The sequence below is a fragment of the Pantherophis guttatus genome, chromosome 1 (genome assembly GCF_059756535.1).
Source record: "Pantherophis guttatus breed Tessera chromosome 1, ASM5975653v1, whole genome shotgun sequence".
NCBI lineage: Eukaryota > Metazoa > Chordata > Lepidosauria > Squamata > Colubridae > Pantherophis > Pantherophis guttatus.
In genome coordinates, this window is record NC_142063.1 from 216,205,237 (window position 1) to 216,221,357 (window position 16,121).

Consider the following 16,121-nt stretch of genomic DNA (forward strand, 5'->3'; position numbering starts at 1 on the left):
AGGAACTTCCATGCTTGCGCAGATCATCAAAAACGGGACGTGATGATGTCCAGATGGGTGGGCGGAGCCTCCCGCAGCCACTGTACCGGTTTGCCCGAACCAGATAGAACCGGTTGAATACCACCACTGATTCAACCTCAGTAGAGGTCCTGCTGACAAGGAAAGTCCTACCATAGGGGTCAGCAACCTGCAGGTCTGGAGCTGCATGTGGCTCTTTCACCCCTCTGCTGCGGCTCCCGGTCACTCAAAATATGCGTCACAACCGCCAATGTGTGACACTCGCCGGCACACGATTTATTGAGCTTTTCAACCCCCGGTAGGCCAACCATGGATAAATCCAAGAAAAGAAAAGTTCCAGAAGAAAGCAGAACGTTTACTTCAACTACATATGCTAGTTTTGTGGCCGCTCAAGAAATAGTCAGACACGGGAAAGGTTTTGTGGCTCCCGGTGTTTTCTTTTCTGTGGGAAACAGGTCCAAATGGCTCTTTGAGTGTTTAAGGTTGCAGACCCCTGTCCTACCGTATCCAGGATCAAAGCCACTGCTGGTTCAATTTAAGCTCCAAGAGACTGTTTTGGTGCTACATATAAAATTGCTGCACTTCCTCTGCCTGCGAAGGACCTATCTGGTACTGATGTGGGAGTAGGAAAATTTGCTACTTTGATCATTGAGGATAGGCACACAATCCCAATAACTCCACCAAAATAAACAAGAGCAACAAACACTTTTATTGTCTGCCTTGGTCAGATAACTCCTGACCCAATTTAAGATTGCTCTGTAATATGCAATGACTTCCCAAAAGCACTTATAGAATTGCAATTTATAGGTATAAGCTGGGAGTTATGTGAGAGATGTTTATTTTTGTTACAGTTGACAAACTCTGCTTTAAAAAAAAAACACTGCTTTCTAAAACTTTGCAGTTTGAATCTGTGCTTCAAGATAACCTCCGCAACCGAAATCAAGGCTTCAAGATAACACTTTCAAAGAATTACCCTAGAAAAGCAAAATATTCCTTCTTGGCCAAAATGCTACTGTAGGTTTTCATCTTTTCATTGTTACTGCCTTTTCATCCTCTTTTAATGTCTTGGTTGGAATATTGCTTGCTTTAGGTAGCTGGCCTTGGACTGATGTTAGTCATTTCCATATAGAGAGGACTGCCATTTCCTTCCTTTCTTCTGGTGGCTGTGAACACCGGTAAGAGATTAAATGAAACTTCAATCACTTGCTTTTGAGTGCAAAATTCTTTTGAAGAACTTATGTTTTTAATGATGTCAGTATTTGCTTTCCTCGATTTCTGTAGATGTCAATAAAAACATTTAATAGGCTTGTTTTATGTCACTTGATTGCCAGCATAGTAATCATGGCAAATAAATTAAAACCCTTCTGAAGTTAAACTTATACATTTATTCAGCTACACAAGCATCCACACCCATTCAGGATTGCCATGAAATCCTCAAGTATAGAATCATGCATCTGACCCAGCATTTTATGGTAAAGAAAAGATAAAAAATAATGTCACCCAGAATAATAATCACTGGAGGTCGAAACTAATAAAAATTGAGGTATGAATTTGATCCTATAACACGTTTTGAGCCATCACAAATTCTTGATAGCAATTTCTACTCAAAACATAAATTTGATTAGATACCAGCTGTCAAAGAACACACTGCTAGGATCATAGGAAAGTATCTTTCATTGAGTGTCTTTCTTGGTTGATTTATCTAATTTGTAGGTCTTTGAGGAAACAGAAATGAGTGAATAGCCTTATGAACACCAGTTCAGGTTTTTGCCTCAAATTATATGCACATTTTTTATTTTGCAAAGAATTTATTGTGAAATGCCACTAACAGATCCTGCAGTCTTCACGCTAAGAATAAATAAATCAACGGACCACACATCCATCTTTTTAGAACTGAGATAGCGCTTAGGTTTTATGACATGTAGCAGCATCTATCCATCATTTAAAAGCTAAGAAAAGTCAGGTCAGGTTAGTGTTCCAATGGGAGACGTAATCCCAGAGCTATAGAAGAAGGTATACTATAGTAAACCATATCCACATCATTGTGATAGAAAACAGTATGGATAAATCCATGTAATCACCAGGAATGGAGCTTGACTTTGCATTATCCTCCTTATTGTTTAAAGAGTGCCCCAGGCAGCTGAAAGACAGAGATGTGCCTTTTGGGGAATGCAAATTATATTTCAAGAAAATGTAATACACAGATCAACAATTTTCTCCACTCCTTGGTAAGTAATACATAAAAATTAAGAAAGAAAGAAAGAAAGAAAGAAAGAAAGAAAGAAAGGAAGGAAGGAAGGAAGGAAGGAAGGAAGGAAAGAAAGAAAGAAAGAAAGAAAGAAAGAAAGAAAGAAAGAAAGAAAGAAAGAAAGAAGGAAAGAAAGGAGGGAGGGAGGGAGGGAGGAAAGAAGGAAGGAAGGAAGGAAGGAAGGAAGGAAGGAAGGAAGGAAGGAAGGAAGGAAGGAAGGAAGGAAGGAAGGAAGTTTTGTGGTCCACCGGTGGCTTGCAGAGCTGGCAGCAGAGTCAGACAGTAAGGAAGTTGGGGAGGAACATGGGCCAGTCCTGGAGTCTGGGGAAGGTTCGGACGAGGGTTCTGTGTCAGAGACAGAGAAAGGGCTATCTGGGAGGTACATGCTGCCTCCGGAGCCTCCAGAGTTGGACCTCAGTGAGGCAGAGGAACAGGGGGAGCCTGTTCCCAGTGCACGCATGCGCAGAGCTGCCAGAAGGCAAGAACAATTAAAGCAAAAGGGATGACTTGGGAGTAGGGCTTGGAGATGATTGGCCCCTCCCAGAAGACTTAAAAGAGGAGCAAACGCACATGGGCCTTTGCAAGAAGCAACGTTGTTAATTCTGTTCAGTTTAAAGTCTGAAGCTCTGTTTGATTCTGGACTACATGTGGCTTTGCCAATTAGGTCTTTGGCAGCGTGTCAAGGGAGATAAAGGTGGCTGATTATCAGCCTTATCCCAAAGGACTCTTTACAACTATTTGGGACTCATCTGTGAATGAACAGAATTCACAGCTGTTGCAATAAAAGAGGTTTTTGGGACTACTCGTGTGTTTTACTGACTCAGGAAGCCTAGGTCAGAACAGGAAGGAAGGAAGGAAGGAAAGAGGGAAGGGAATTGAAGGGAAGGGAAGGGAAGGGAAGGGAAGGGAAGGGAAGGGAAGGGAAGGGAAGGGAAGGAAGGAAGGAAGGAAGGAAGGAAGGAAGGAAGGAAGGAAGGAAGGAAGGAAGGAAGGAAGGAAGGAAGGAATACTCAGATTTATTTTATCTGACTTTTGTCTTGGTTGTAATTTTTCGTCCTGTTCCTCAAGGTTATTCTCACATCCCCTTACACTGTCCAACCTGATTAGATGGGCAGATACCCTCAAGGGAGAGATGATCCTGCATTCTTTAAGGTCAGCTTTCTTTAATTCATGTTTCAGACTGGAATGCATATGGTATTTTTCCTTTGGAAATGTTTTGTCATCTATTACAGGGGTAGTATTTACTTACCTTCATTACTGGTTCGCAAATGAGAGTGCACGCGCCAACTCCGCACATGCGCAAGGCCTTCTGCGCATGTGCAGAGAGTCAAAGACATTGATAAATTGGACCTAATTACATCCGGGTGGGTGGGCGAAGTCACCCACAGCCGCCGCTACCAGTTCTCCTGAACCAGATAGAACTGACTGAATACCACCACTGATCTATTACCACAACAGAAACAAGAAGAAGAAACCCAAGAAGTTTCTTTGTGAAGACCTTGCAGCTGACCAGCGGCATCTTGTGGTTTGATTGGAGCACTGCATGATATATTTTTTCAACTCAGTTCCAATAAGATGTTGTTTTTGTTTTGAGGCAGCTTTGCATTTTTTCTCACCCGACAGGGAATATATGCACATCGATATCTGAAATTAAAAAAATATATACATTTTATCTTCCTGTTTTAAAACAGAGTGATTCTCATTATCTCTGGTGATATTGGTCTACATCCTGAAGAAAAGAAAGGGCTGAAGTCACTAGTTCCACGCATCTCTATGAATTTGGACAGGAGATTGCATTCTTTCATTTTTACCTTCTAATCAGTGGTGGTATTCAGCTGGTTCATACCGGTTTGGGCGAACCGGAAGGCGCATGAGTGAGCAAAATGCATGTGCGGAAAGCTGGGTGCATGTGCGGAAGCTGCATGCATGCATGCGGCAAACCAGTGGTAAAAATATGTGAAACCCACCGCTGCTTCTAATCCCCCAAAAGACAACACAGGTTGCAAGAATCTTATCTTTTGCATACAAAGGGGGCTGGGGGAGGACACTGGGAAAACGTCCTGGGAAGATAGGTGATGGCAATGGGAATTGACAAGTCACTGTCCCAAAACAGGAAACAGGGCCCAAGTATGTAGATTCTGGAAGAGAACATTTGAAACTTCCAACTTTCATAACCTCCCTAAATTAAAGGAATTATGCCTCTGCAAATTACATTTTTTCCTACTGTGATGGTAATTCACAACAGTGATTTTAAAATAATTATTGCTTCCCGTGTTCAGTTAAAGTTCAAGATGATCTTTTACCAAATTTGGGAAGAAAGAGTAATATATGCTTCATTTGTTGTGACCTTTTAAATATTTTGTGAAGAATATAAAAGACCTGATGAAATCAAGGGCTGATTGTTGTCCAATAATTTCATACCCTTGCTTTGAGTATTTCTACTGACCTTCAGACATCTTTTATTGCATTATATCCATAAGTTTGTTTGAGTATCTCCACTTCCTCTAATTACCTGGATTATTCTATTCAGTTCCCTAAAGGCAAATATAATGCTGAAGTTTGAGCTTTTAAATACTAATTAAAAAATCATTAGCCTGTGAATTAATTTCCACACTTTAGTATTTTCCTATTCCTCCAGATAGCTATCAGACTTTGATAAGCACTCTAGTTGTTGCCATGCTATAACCCAGAACTCCTTTAATTATGGTTAAAACAGTCCCTTACCAGTGGAAAGTGTCATGAAACATATTCCCTTGCTCCCTGTACAGAAACCTACTCAAAGGTTCCCAGATTAACCTTCTCTGTGTCCTCAAATTACTATCCAAGGATCCAAGCAGCTTTTACTTGATCCGTTTTCAAAATAATAATAATATTCTAACTTCAGAAGACTAGGATAACAGTTGCTCCCAGATACCAAACTCAAGGCAATGAAGATCAAATGCCTTCTACATCCTGTGTTTCCTAGGCAGCACATAGAAGAGGCTGACCTGGAAGGTGGGGTTAAATGTGTCATCAGTTTAGAGTCAGTGCATTGTCACAAAAACCCTAAGTCCAGCCCCCATGAATTCCATTAACCCTTATCTAGCATCAATTTAGGTGTAATTGTTAGTTGACTAGATTCTTGTTTTAGAAGTAGCAATAATAAACTCTTCAATGGTTTGAACTCAGATCAGAGTTCAAGAGCCATGGTGGTGCAATGGTTAGAATGCAGTATTGTAGGATAACTCTGCCCACAGCCAGGAATTCAATCCTCACCGGCTCAAGATTGACTCAGCCTTCCATTCTTCTGAGTAAAATGAGGATCCAGATTGTTGGGGGGCAATATGCTGACACTGTAAATTGCTTAGAGAATGCTATAAAGCACTACGAAGCAGTATATAAGTCTAAGCGCTATTGCTATTGAACTCAATAAATGCTCCTGGTTATTTGCACCTGACACAGCCTAACATATTGGTTTCATATCCTTCTTAGTTTATTCATGTTCACAATAGAGACATTGCAACAAACTGTTTTAAGGAAAACATTAAACCTGATGCTAAATAGCAACAAATAGAAAAATATAATCTTGAGCTTGAATCAACTCCAAGTATCTCTTCAACTACACACTTCATTGGGCAGCTTTGAGTTAATTGGTCCAAAGCAACTTCTTTCACAGATTAACTGTGAAGATAAAATCAGGGGAGATCTCAGCATAACCTTGCTTTCAGATAAATAGATGTAATGGAAATAATATCTGAATTGATCACACCCAGTTCTCATGTGCAACAATTCCAATAAAAACATCTGTTTCAACTTATCCAATACTTCTTTTGGATCATCATTCTTTTCAGCAAAAAAAAATCTAAACATCGTCTCACTTTCATAAGTGGCCTGAAAAATCAATTATGCCGATTTATCCAATTCGCTCCTTCCAGGAATATACAACATGTTATGAATATAACATGGTGGTGCAGCAGACTAAAACACTGTTAAGTAACACCAGCTGCCTGCAATTACTGCAAGTTCAAATCTCACCAGGCTCAAGGTTGACTCATCCTTCCATCCTTTCAAGGTAGGTAAAATGAGGACCCTGTTTGTGGGGGCAATAAACTGACTTTGTATAAAAAAGAACACCACTTAGGGGGTGGCCCTACTATATGCATATACCTGTATACACCTACTAAGCAGGTATATACAAAAGTATGAAGGCTATTGCTTAGCGCATTGTAAGCCGCCCTGAGTCTCCGGAAAAGGGCGGCATATAAATCGAACCAATAAATAAACAATAAATAAATATGTGTCCTTTCCAAAAATTTTGATGCAATTTACTCCTCAGGAAAGGAAGTTGAAAAAGCACGCAGAATTGCATATGTCCATAAAATGTGCACTGAGATACACATGCTTTCCATGCAAACTTTAAACCCTATCACCATGAATATGCAGAAACAAGAAGAAATGGATTTGAGATTAGAGAAACTGTACAATATTAAAAATGAGAAATGGTACAACATAAATATTATGGATTTGGCCATCCTTACTGATTTCAGCAGGTTCTAACATCTCCTGCAAATTTTGCCTTGTTCCATGACAAAAAAATTCTTTTCCAGAGTCTACTTCAGAATATGAGTCTGGGAATCTGAAGCTCTACACCTTTGTTCGATCCACATGACTATTTAGAAGCCCTGTTATGACTGCAGAACAAGTCATACAATCACATAGCTGGAAAGGATCGTTTAGAGCAGCCATTGAGCTCAAGCCACTGCTGAGTTTTTTCTATGATAGACAGGCTCTGCAAATGCCCAATCAAAACTTTATTGTTCGTCTTTAGAAAGGAGGAAAATGAAAACGTTCAAATTATGTACATCTGAATAAAAAAAAAATCAAGCTGTTATCAATTTTGACAAACAGATGACAGTCAATATGCTGCTCACCCCCACCTCTTGTACGGCAATTCTGAAGTGGCCTTTGATGCATTCTTTTAATAGATTTAGTTGATTGTTGACTGTCTTTTATAATCTTGCTTGGTGAAGTAAAGTCATAATTTTGCTTCCCACACACAGCTGTTATTAACGCTCACAGGCTTCTTCCTGAATGCTAAAAGACAGCATATATAGCTTTTCCTCCATTTGCTACAAGTTGCAAATTATCTGAAAATAAAACTTGGATTCTACTAATATAAGTATATTGTAATGATGTGGTACTCTCTCTCTATTCAACAATGCAATCATACTTTTTGATTTGATATTACTGGGGTCGGGACAAAAGTTTCAGTTAGTGAAATGCAGGTAGTCCTTGACTTACAACCACATTGAGCCCATAATTTCTGTTGTTAAGTGAGACATTTGTTAAGTGAGTGTTTCCCCATTTTACAACTTTTCTTGCCACAGTTGTTAAGTGAACCACTGCAGTCATTAAGTTAGTAACATGGTTGTTAAGTGAATCTGGCTTTCCCATTGACTTTGCTTGTCAGAAGATGATCACATGACCGTGGGACACTGTTACCGTCATAAATATGAATCAGTTGCCAAGTGTCTGAATTCTGACCATGGGAATACTGCAACGGTCGTAAGTGTGAAAAACGGTCATCAGTCACTTTTTTCAGTGCCGTTGTAACTTTGAATGGTCACTAAATGAACTGTTGCAAGTCGAGGATTACCTGTATTCCAGTTATTCAGACATATACACACACAAACACACAATTGAGAGGAACTGGTCAACGAGTAAAATTATGTAATAAACAAGTTTGCCAGTGGCGATATTCATAATGGGAGCCTCTGACAATATTGACAATGTAAATGTAATGCTTTTGTGACTTTAAAGACCCAGACAACAGGTAACATAATTGTTTAGGCCATAATGTAAGTCATTCTGGCATAAATACCCAGCTACAACAACATTATGCACTTTCTTAATGGAGGTGTTTAGATAAACCTTTTAAATATGTTTGTTTCCACGTTCATAACATCTTTCTGCCTCATTTACGTTCATGAATTTTAAAACAACAGAAAGGGCCCTGAGATTACAATGTCAGAGTAACATCCCACTAAAAAAGGCAGTTGAAAACAGTATCTATCACAGGTTTCCTGCTAGGTATGAAAGCTATAAACAGAGCATGTACAGTACTTCTTCATGACCAGGGTCAATCTCTTAGTTCAGTAGCTGACATCTCTATCTTAAATTTAGTCTTGTTTTAGGTAATAAGCTAAGGGAAAAAAAATTATATCTCAAACCTTAATAGAGGGAGTGTCCCATAGCCCTTAAAGAGCCTTTTGTGCATTCCAAGTATTCCATTAAATTCTCTTCCCATTTAGAAAGTGGGAATTAGGCAGCAAGCAATCTTATCATTTGCATTTAGTTAAATTTCAGTTACATGTAGCAATGATGTTTCTAAGATGCCCAGAGTGCCTCCAGATGAGACAGATGGCACATAAATCCAAAAAATAAATAAACACATTCAAATAAATCCATGCCCATTTCTTGTCCCACCTGCTTCTGGCCTGCAACTCAACCCAGCCTTTGATTCAAGCAAAGAGCCACAGAAAGAGGGTCTCAGTCAAAGCAAATCATCTTGGAATGAGAAGACTAATGATGAGAGGTAAATTTATACTTTAAGACGGGCTGGCTCAGGAATTCTGGGAGTTGAAGTCCACAAGTCATAAAGGGCCCATAGTTCCCAATCTCTGCTTTAAGACATTTCCCCATAGCTCAAGACTGTGGGAGAGGCTGCTCCAGGGTCTTTGATCCTCTCTCTATTGTTTTCAAAGTAAAACAAAAACATGGGATATAGACCTCACGCAAAGAAAACTGGAGTCTGAGGTGAAATTATATCAACCCAGTCTACTTTCCTTTTCAAGGCAACCCCGCACAGATCTGGAGAAACACATGGTGAGAGGCCCAGTATTGATATGTACCTCAAATCTAAATGTCAACATATCCCAGGCTGATTTTGTCCTCTGACTCAGTTTTATGTTAAATAAGTATCCGCATAAATAGGATCAAGAAGCCTCAAGGCATTTATCTGTCATTTGAATTGCCTGGAGTTTCCCTATTGGCAACGGAAGGCTTCCAGATTAAATTCCTCCAGCCTAAATGTGTCTGGTGTGGCCCACTTGCAAACTGATTCATTGAATCATTCTTAGGATTTATACTTGCAATAGTGAAACTTAGATAGGCCACTTGTTTTTCTTTTGGTTTGGTTCTGTTAATAAATATACTCAACTAAAAATGAGACACGATGTCATTATTCTGACTAGTTTAGAAATTGGTCTTAGTTGTGCACTGGGCTGCTTAGCATATAGATTAACTTGGTGTTCAGAGAGTTCACAGGAAGCTCCTTGCTCGTTCCCTCACGTGGTAAGCCTTGATTCCTGGGAGTTCAAACTAACATGCATACTTTAAACATAACACTAATGCAGCTCTAAGAAATTAATGCCCCGACTTAGCCATAGAAAGGGTCTTACAGCTTGCAATATTTCACTGTGACAAGTACTGCAGTACTTATATTTTATTATATAGCATGACAAGAATATAGAGGAACACATAAATATCACAAGTATGCCTTGGAAAAGTAAAAATAGTACTGGCAGGTTTGGATTGCACAGAACAGGATGGGATGGGACAGGACAGGACAGGATAAATTCCTCTTTCTTTGTCCTCTCAATTGGTAGAATATAACATTTATCCTGTCAGCTCCGAACAAAAGTGATCTCATCTTCTCTTAGGTGTAGAATGTTCTTCTGATACATATTGTTTCCCTCTCCAAGTTGCCTTTATTTTCATAAACAAGGCAAGGTAGTATAAGTATGTGGTTCCATTAAATTTCTAGTTAGGTTCCATTGAAAGGGGACTGGATCTGATTTATAATTGAGTCAACCTCTGGTATGAGGTGGGTAAGGACTTTTGTTTCAAAATTTTCCCAGATTACCACTGATTTCAGAATTCTTTACAAAGATTCGCATTTAGACTTCAGGAGCATAATAAATGTTTGCAAAAATATGCATCCATATGTTTCCAATTAAATTGTGCCGTTTATAGGGTTATATGCAGTGGTGGGATTCAAATAATTTAACAACCGATTCTCTGCCCTAATGATCGGATGGGTGGGCATGGCCATGGTGGGCGTGTCCAGGGGGTGTGATGGGTAGCACTCAGCCTCCTGCAACCCCTGGGAGCAAAAACGGGTTGCAGGGGGGACCCCCGTCCCCCGTTTTGGTCCTAGTAGGCCTCTCTGCAGCCTCCTGGGAATGAAAATGGGCCACGGGGGGTGCACTGCACCACACCACGTGCCCTGTTTTGGGCCTAGGAGGCCTCCCTGCACTTACCTGTGAGCCAAAATGGAGAGTGTGGGGACTCCTGGAAGGGGCAGGGAGGGGAGGGGCCAGTCAGCAATTTAACTACCAGTTTGCCCGAACCAGCCCAAACCAGCTAAATCCCACCATTGGTTATAGGATTCCAGTTTTTTTACCACAGAATTTATGTTATTCTTAGGAGAATTAATTGGAAATAAGATCGAAGTTAAGAGCTTACAATCTTATCTGTAAATCAAAATTACACAGATGAAGCAGAAATGCCTAACCAACCTATAACAGTTACAGGGATCGCTGGACATCATGTAAATGTGCACATGACAAGTTATCACAACATGTCTTCATAACATGCTAGCAATGATATCTACAGTTGGGAGAGGCTCAAAATTTAAAGGCTAGATTATTTTGTTCTCTTTTGCTTGCTGTTTTGTGCTTGGAAGGTAACTTTCAAAAATTATGTGTATCTTTGAAGAGGAGATGATTACAGTTGACACAAGTCAATATAACCTACAGAAATGCTTGCCTTCTTTGAGTCAAATAATATGCCTACAGTAAAACTCAATGAATGAGAAATTGATTGCCTTTTGTCTGTTCAGGCTACATGATGTTTCAGAGAAGAAAAACAGGACTTTGAAGGAATGGTTTTAACAGCGCCTTAAATAATTGCACAACCTAGGAGAAATCAATTAAGGTAGCCTTCAAGACACTCAGCTGAATAATTTTTATTTTTAAGATTGCCATTTTGTGTGCTTGTGTATTGCACTGAATGAAAAAGATAATTCAAAACTTTAGTTGAAATCTTTGGATTTCAAAAGGTAATAGAAAAATATTATTCAGAATCTAAGAACTTCATAGTCTGAAACCCCACTCCAGTTAACAAGTCTCCGTTCCATTACAAATCAGAACACAATTCCCAATAAAGTATACTTTTTGAAACCAAAATCCATAAAAGATTAATAAAGGTCAACACAAGCCAACATTGAAAAGTCTGGCAATCTCTTTTTGGCCTTAGATATTGACATGCACTCTCAGAAAAACACGCCAAGTTGCTGAATTGTCACAAATTTTTGTGCACATTTGAGGCTGTCTCTTAAGTGTCTTAGTGATGTCTTACCACTCTCTTCTCTAGTGCATATAGCAATATATTAACTGAGAATACTGACCACATACCAGTTATCAAATGAATGAAGAAACACAGGATTCGCAGCCCCACTGGTTTCCTAAGCAGAGCAGCAGGCAGAATATGACTAAGGGCAAGCTGTCCAAAAGAAGCACAGCAAAGAGCTATAGCTGCTATAGCCCCCAAAGTGCACAATTTGTGTTCATCTCAGGCCAGCAGGTTTGTCCATCCACAGGCTACCCAGCTCTATGTTAAGGTTACCCTCTCACATATGTGCTAGTCGTTCCCAACTCTAGGGGGCGGTGCTCACCTCCGTTTCAAAGCTGAAGAGCCAGTGCTGTCTGAAGACATCTCCATGGTCATGTGGCTGACATGACCAAACACCAAAGGCGCACGGAACGCTGTTACCTTCCCACCAAAGGTGGTCCCTATTTTTCTACTTGCATTTTTTACATGCTTTCGAACTGCTAGGTTGGCAGAAGCTGGGACAAGTAATGGGAGCTCACCCGTTATGTGGCACTAGGGATTCGAACTGCTGAACTGCCAACCTTTCGATCGACAAGCTCAACATCATAGCCACTGAGCCACCGCGTCCTTCTCTATGTTAATAGATAGCAATAAATAGATAGCGCTCACAGGGTTTTCAGTAAGCAGGCCAATTGACCCAATGATTCATATGTGGTTTCGTCTTCACCAATGGATAAGTTGGGCTGAAAGCATTCTCAGTTGGCCCACAGGAAGATTGGGTTAATGGAAGTTTTCTAATTGGCCAGTTTCTAGTTCTCCTTGGGCTAATGGAACTGTGCCATTACCAACAGTTATATTTATCAGAGAGAGACTGGCCGTCCCAGGGAGGAAGAATTACATAGGCACAAGAGGGCAAGGTCCAGCCCTCTTGAATGCCATTGGACCTTATCTGGTTTGGCCCAGGTGCAAAATGTCAGTCTTGGAAGATTCCTGTGAAATAGTCATGAGCAATAAAATAGCTAATAGAACTCTTCACTTGTGGATCTGGCTGTTCACACTTGACAATATCAGGCCATTGGGGTCATTCTTCTAAGCTGTTTTTTACTTCGGAGGGAGTAGTGCTGTTCTGTTTCCAGATCACAGAATCTCTTCCTCCATTTTATAAGAATCCATTTGTAAAGTTAATCTGGCTATATGTTAGAATGGGAGGCATCAAACATAGTGTTCCCTCCCCTAATCCTTTTAATGATCCTCCTTCTGAAAGATACTAGCTCAAACACAACTGCTTCATGTCTCAAGGCCCTATCAAAATGAAAATCCACACACCTTCCTGTCTCAATTATCCATTCTCTCAAGTCCCACTTTTTCTGAAAGAGCCATATTCTATGTTTTGCTCATATATAGGTTTTGTGCAATTTGAACCAGAATGCTCTGAGAACCCTAAATGTCTATGGAGATTCTCAGTCATCCAGGTCATGGCTGTCCCGAAGGTGCTTTTTCAAAAGGCAACTGGACTTTCTTGTTTTTCTTTGAAGACAGAGCTGAAGAAGCTTCTTCGATGAGAAGCAAAACATCTTCAAAGAAAACCAAGAAAGTCCAGTTTCCTTTTGAAAAAGCACCTCTGGGATTCTGAGAAGAATTTCCTTAATTTCCGTGTAAGAGTAGAAGGTGTACTTCGGCTTTCCAAACTCAGATCTTTATATTTGAAATCTATATGGCAATATGGGTCCCTTGTTCATATCTGGAAGCAAAATACTGATTTCTGCAGCTTTGGCTATATTGTGTATGCAAAACCAAATCCTTTTTTGTGAGTGTATTATCCATTGAGAGTTAGAGCTACCCAGGATCACAGATACTTTTCCCCCCCCTCCAGTTCTGATGGGGATTATTGCAACATTTTTTCCACTTATAAACTATTTTGGCTACTAAGGCGAATAGTGATAGATGAGGGGAAAGGCATTCGCTAGTCTCTGTTTAAGAGATATAGGGTCTCCCTTTCCCTTTCCCTCTCCCTCTCTGTTTAAGATGTAGTTTAGATAGGTATTCTAGCCCAGCGGTCCCCAACCTTTTGGGTACCAGGGACCCGTTCTGTGGAGAGAGGTTTTTTCATGGACCAGAGAAGGCATGGTTTTACATGCTGCCTGCATCCCATGGATGAGGATTTGCTTGTTTGTGCAGTCTGATTTCTGGCATGCCACAGCTAGTTCCTGTCCTAGCCTATGTATTTCTTAATACATTTCACTTTTAGTTTAAATATAAAAAATAGTGTTGACACTGATTGTAACCGGGCAAAACCTATTCTCGGCATCAAGGAGAGTATGTTATTAACATTTTGTTCTTTTTTAATGGGATTTCCTGTTTGTTGTGCTCAGGAGCACATCCTTTAACAAGGGCTCCTGCTGAATTCAAATTATGAAGACATACACAAATCCTTGCTCTTTCTAACCAAACTAATTTCACCAGTGAATTAAAGAAGGCTCTCCTCCTCCCCACACATAAAGGTCTAATAAAGAATCTTATTAAAGGAGAAATGCTAGAGTGATTGCAGCTACCATGCGCAGGCCCAAGTTAAAAACAGGACTTCCGTTAAAAAAATTTCAGGCAAGCACTGTCAAAACCTGCAACCTGATAGCTTGTATTTATGGTTTATTTGAGGTGGATGGGGGAGATAATGTCTTTATTGGGCCATGAAATAATGGCACTAATCAGGGGTGAAATCCAGCAGGTTCTGACAGGTTCTGGAGAACCGGTAGCAGAAATTTTGAGTAGTTCAGAGAACCAGCAAATGCCACCTCTGGCTGGCCCCAGAGTGGGGTGGGAATGGAGATTTTGCAATATCCTTCCTCTGGAGTGGGGTGGGAATTGAGATTTTGCAGTATACTTCCCCTGCCACACCCACCAAACCACACCCACCAAGCCACACCACGCCTACCAAGCCACGCCTATAGAACCGGTAGTAAAATAATTTGGATTTCACCACTGGGACAAATGTTCCAAGTCAAGTTCAAAATTATTAGGCTGGATGTTAAATAACACAGAGGAGAGAGGGAAAGAGAACCTGTTGTTTAAGCACAAACATGCTAACATACATGTGTTAGATGTTGTATTTTTTACAGAATCTTCGGGACTGAGCAATGAAGAGGAAGGAAGGAAGGAAGGAAGGAAGGAAGGAAGGAAGGAAGGAAGGAAGGAAGGAAGGAAGGAAGGAAGGAAGGAGGGAGGAACTAAAGACATAACCAGTTGCAGGCTGGACTCACCGACTGGCTTAAGTCATAATATGATGCACTAGGTTTTGGCTTACTGCAATGTGACAAACCAGACTCTCGGATTTATAAACCCTGTTTATGGCTTGGCATTATTTATAGATGACTCTGGCCAATATAGCTTGTTCAACAAAGCTTAGCTTAAATCCACATAAGCTGGTGAAGACATATAGGAAAAAGTTGTGTGCTTTCTTGTTTTTAATAGAGTACTAATATTTTGCAAGTTTCAGATTTCACTTAGGATGCCTGAGGTAAAGAAGTACATAATAGCTGATATTATTTTAAAATATATAACTCTGATATTGTAGTTACTTTGAATCTCAGGGGAAACAAATGCTTCCTTATTAGTTATAATGAATTTATTTATTTTTTTAAAAAGCAGTAAAATTAGAAAATTCAAATTCATGTAGGTTGGTATTTACAGATGCACAAATGAATCTATACACTAGATTTATATTCTGCCTCTTCATCAAGGAATAACACTTAAAGTTGGCTAAAAAGATTTGAAGTAAAATAAAAACAAACCAGTCAAAAAAACCTATTAAAACATGTTTTTTTTTTTTTCAGAGAAGCCAAACATGATATCACTTTTCAGCAGTTGGTGGGAATGAAACTGAAAAAAAGAAAAGAAAAACAAAGAATTTGTCCAACTTCAGGTGTAGAAAACATTTTCTCTTGAATAATGGGTTGTTATTAGATGACCCGTGAACCATTGGGGTATCACTCCAGAGATATTTCTTCACCTATGTAGAGTAACAGAATGACCATGGTCAATGGGGGGAAACAGTGGGAGTGGGAGCAACTTCCAAATCTGTGCCAGTTTTCCCATTGATTTTGCTTTTGCGAAACTGGCAAAGAGAACTGGAAATCACAATTCATGTGCAGTAAGGTGCTGTATAGGTAATCCTCGACTTACAACAGTTCATTTAGTGACTGTTCAAAGTTACAACGGCAATAAAAAAAAGTGGCTTATGACTGTTTTTCACAGTTACAACCTTTGCAGCATCCCCTTGATCCTGTGATCACAATACAGACACTTGGCAACTGGTTCATATTTATGACAGTCACAATGTCCTGGGGTCATGTGATCACCTTTTGCAAACTTCCAAGAAGCAAGGTCAATCGGGAAGCCAGATTCACTTAACAATTGGGTTACTAACTAATCAAATGCACTGCTTCACTTAACAACTGTGGAGAGAAAGATCGTAAAATGGGGCAAA

General features: G+C 39.9%; 1 long non-coding RNA gene across 1 annotated transcript; it reads right to left on the bottom strand.

Moving 5' to 3' along the window:
• Positions 1–704: 704 nt before the first annotated feature.
• Positions 705–7,329, bottom strand: LOC148116775 (uncharacterized). Its single transcript, XR_015733782.1, has 3 exons — positions 7,183–7,329; positions 3,765–3,910; positions 705–1,293 (listed from the first exon to the last, which is right to left on the bottom strand). It is a non-coding gene; the product is annotated as an uncharacterized LOC148116775 (long non-coding RNA).
• Between the last annotated feature and the right edge of the window lie 8,792 nt (positions 7,330–16,121).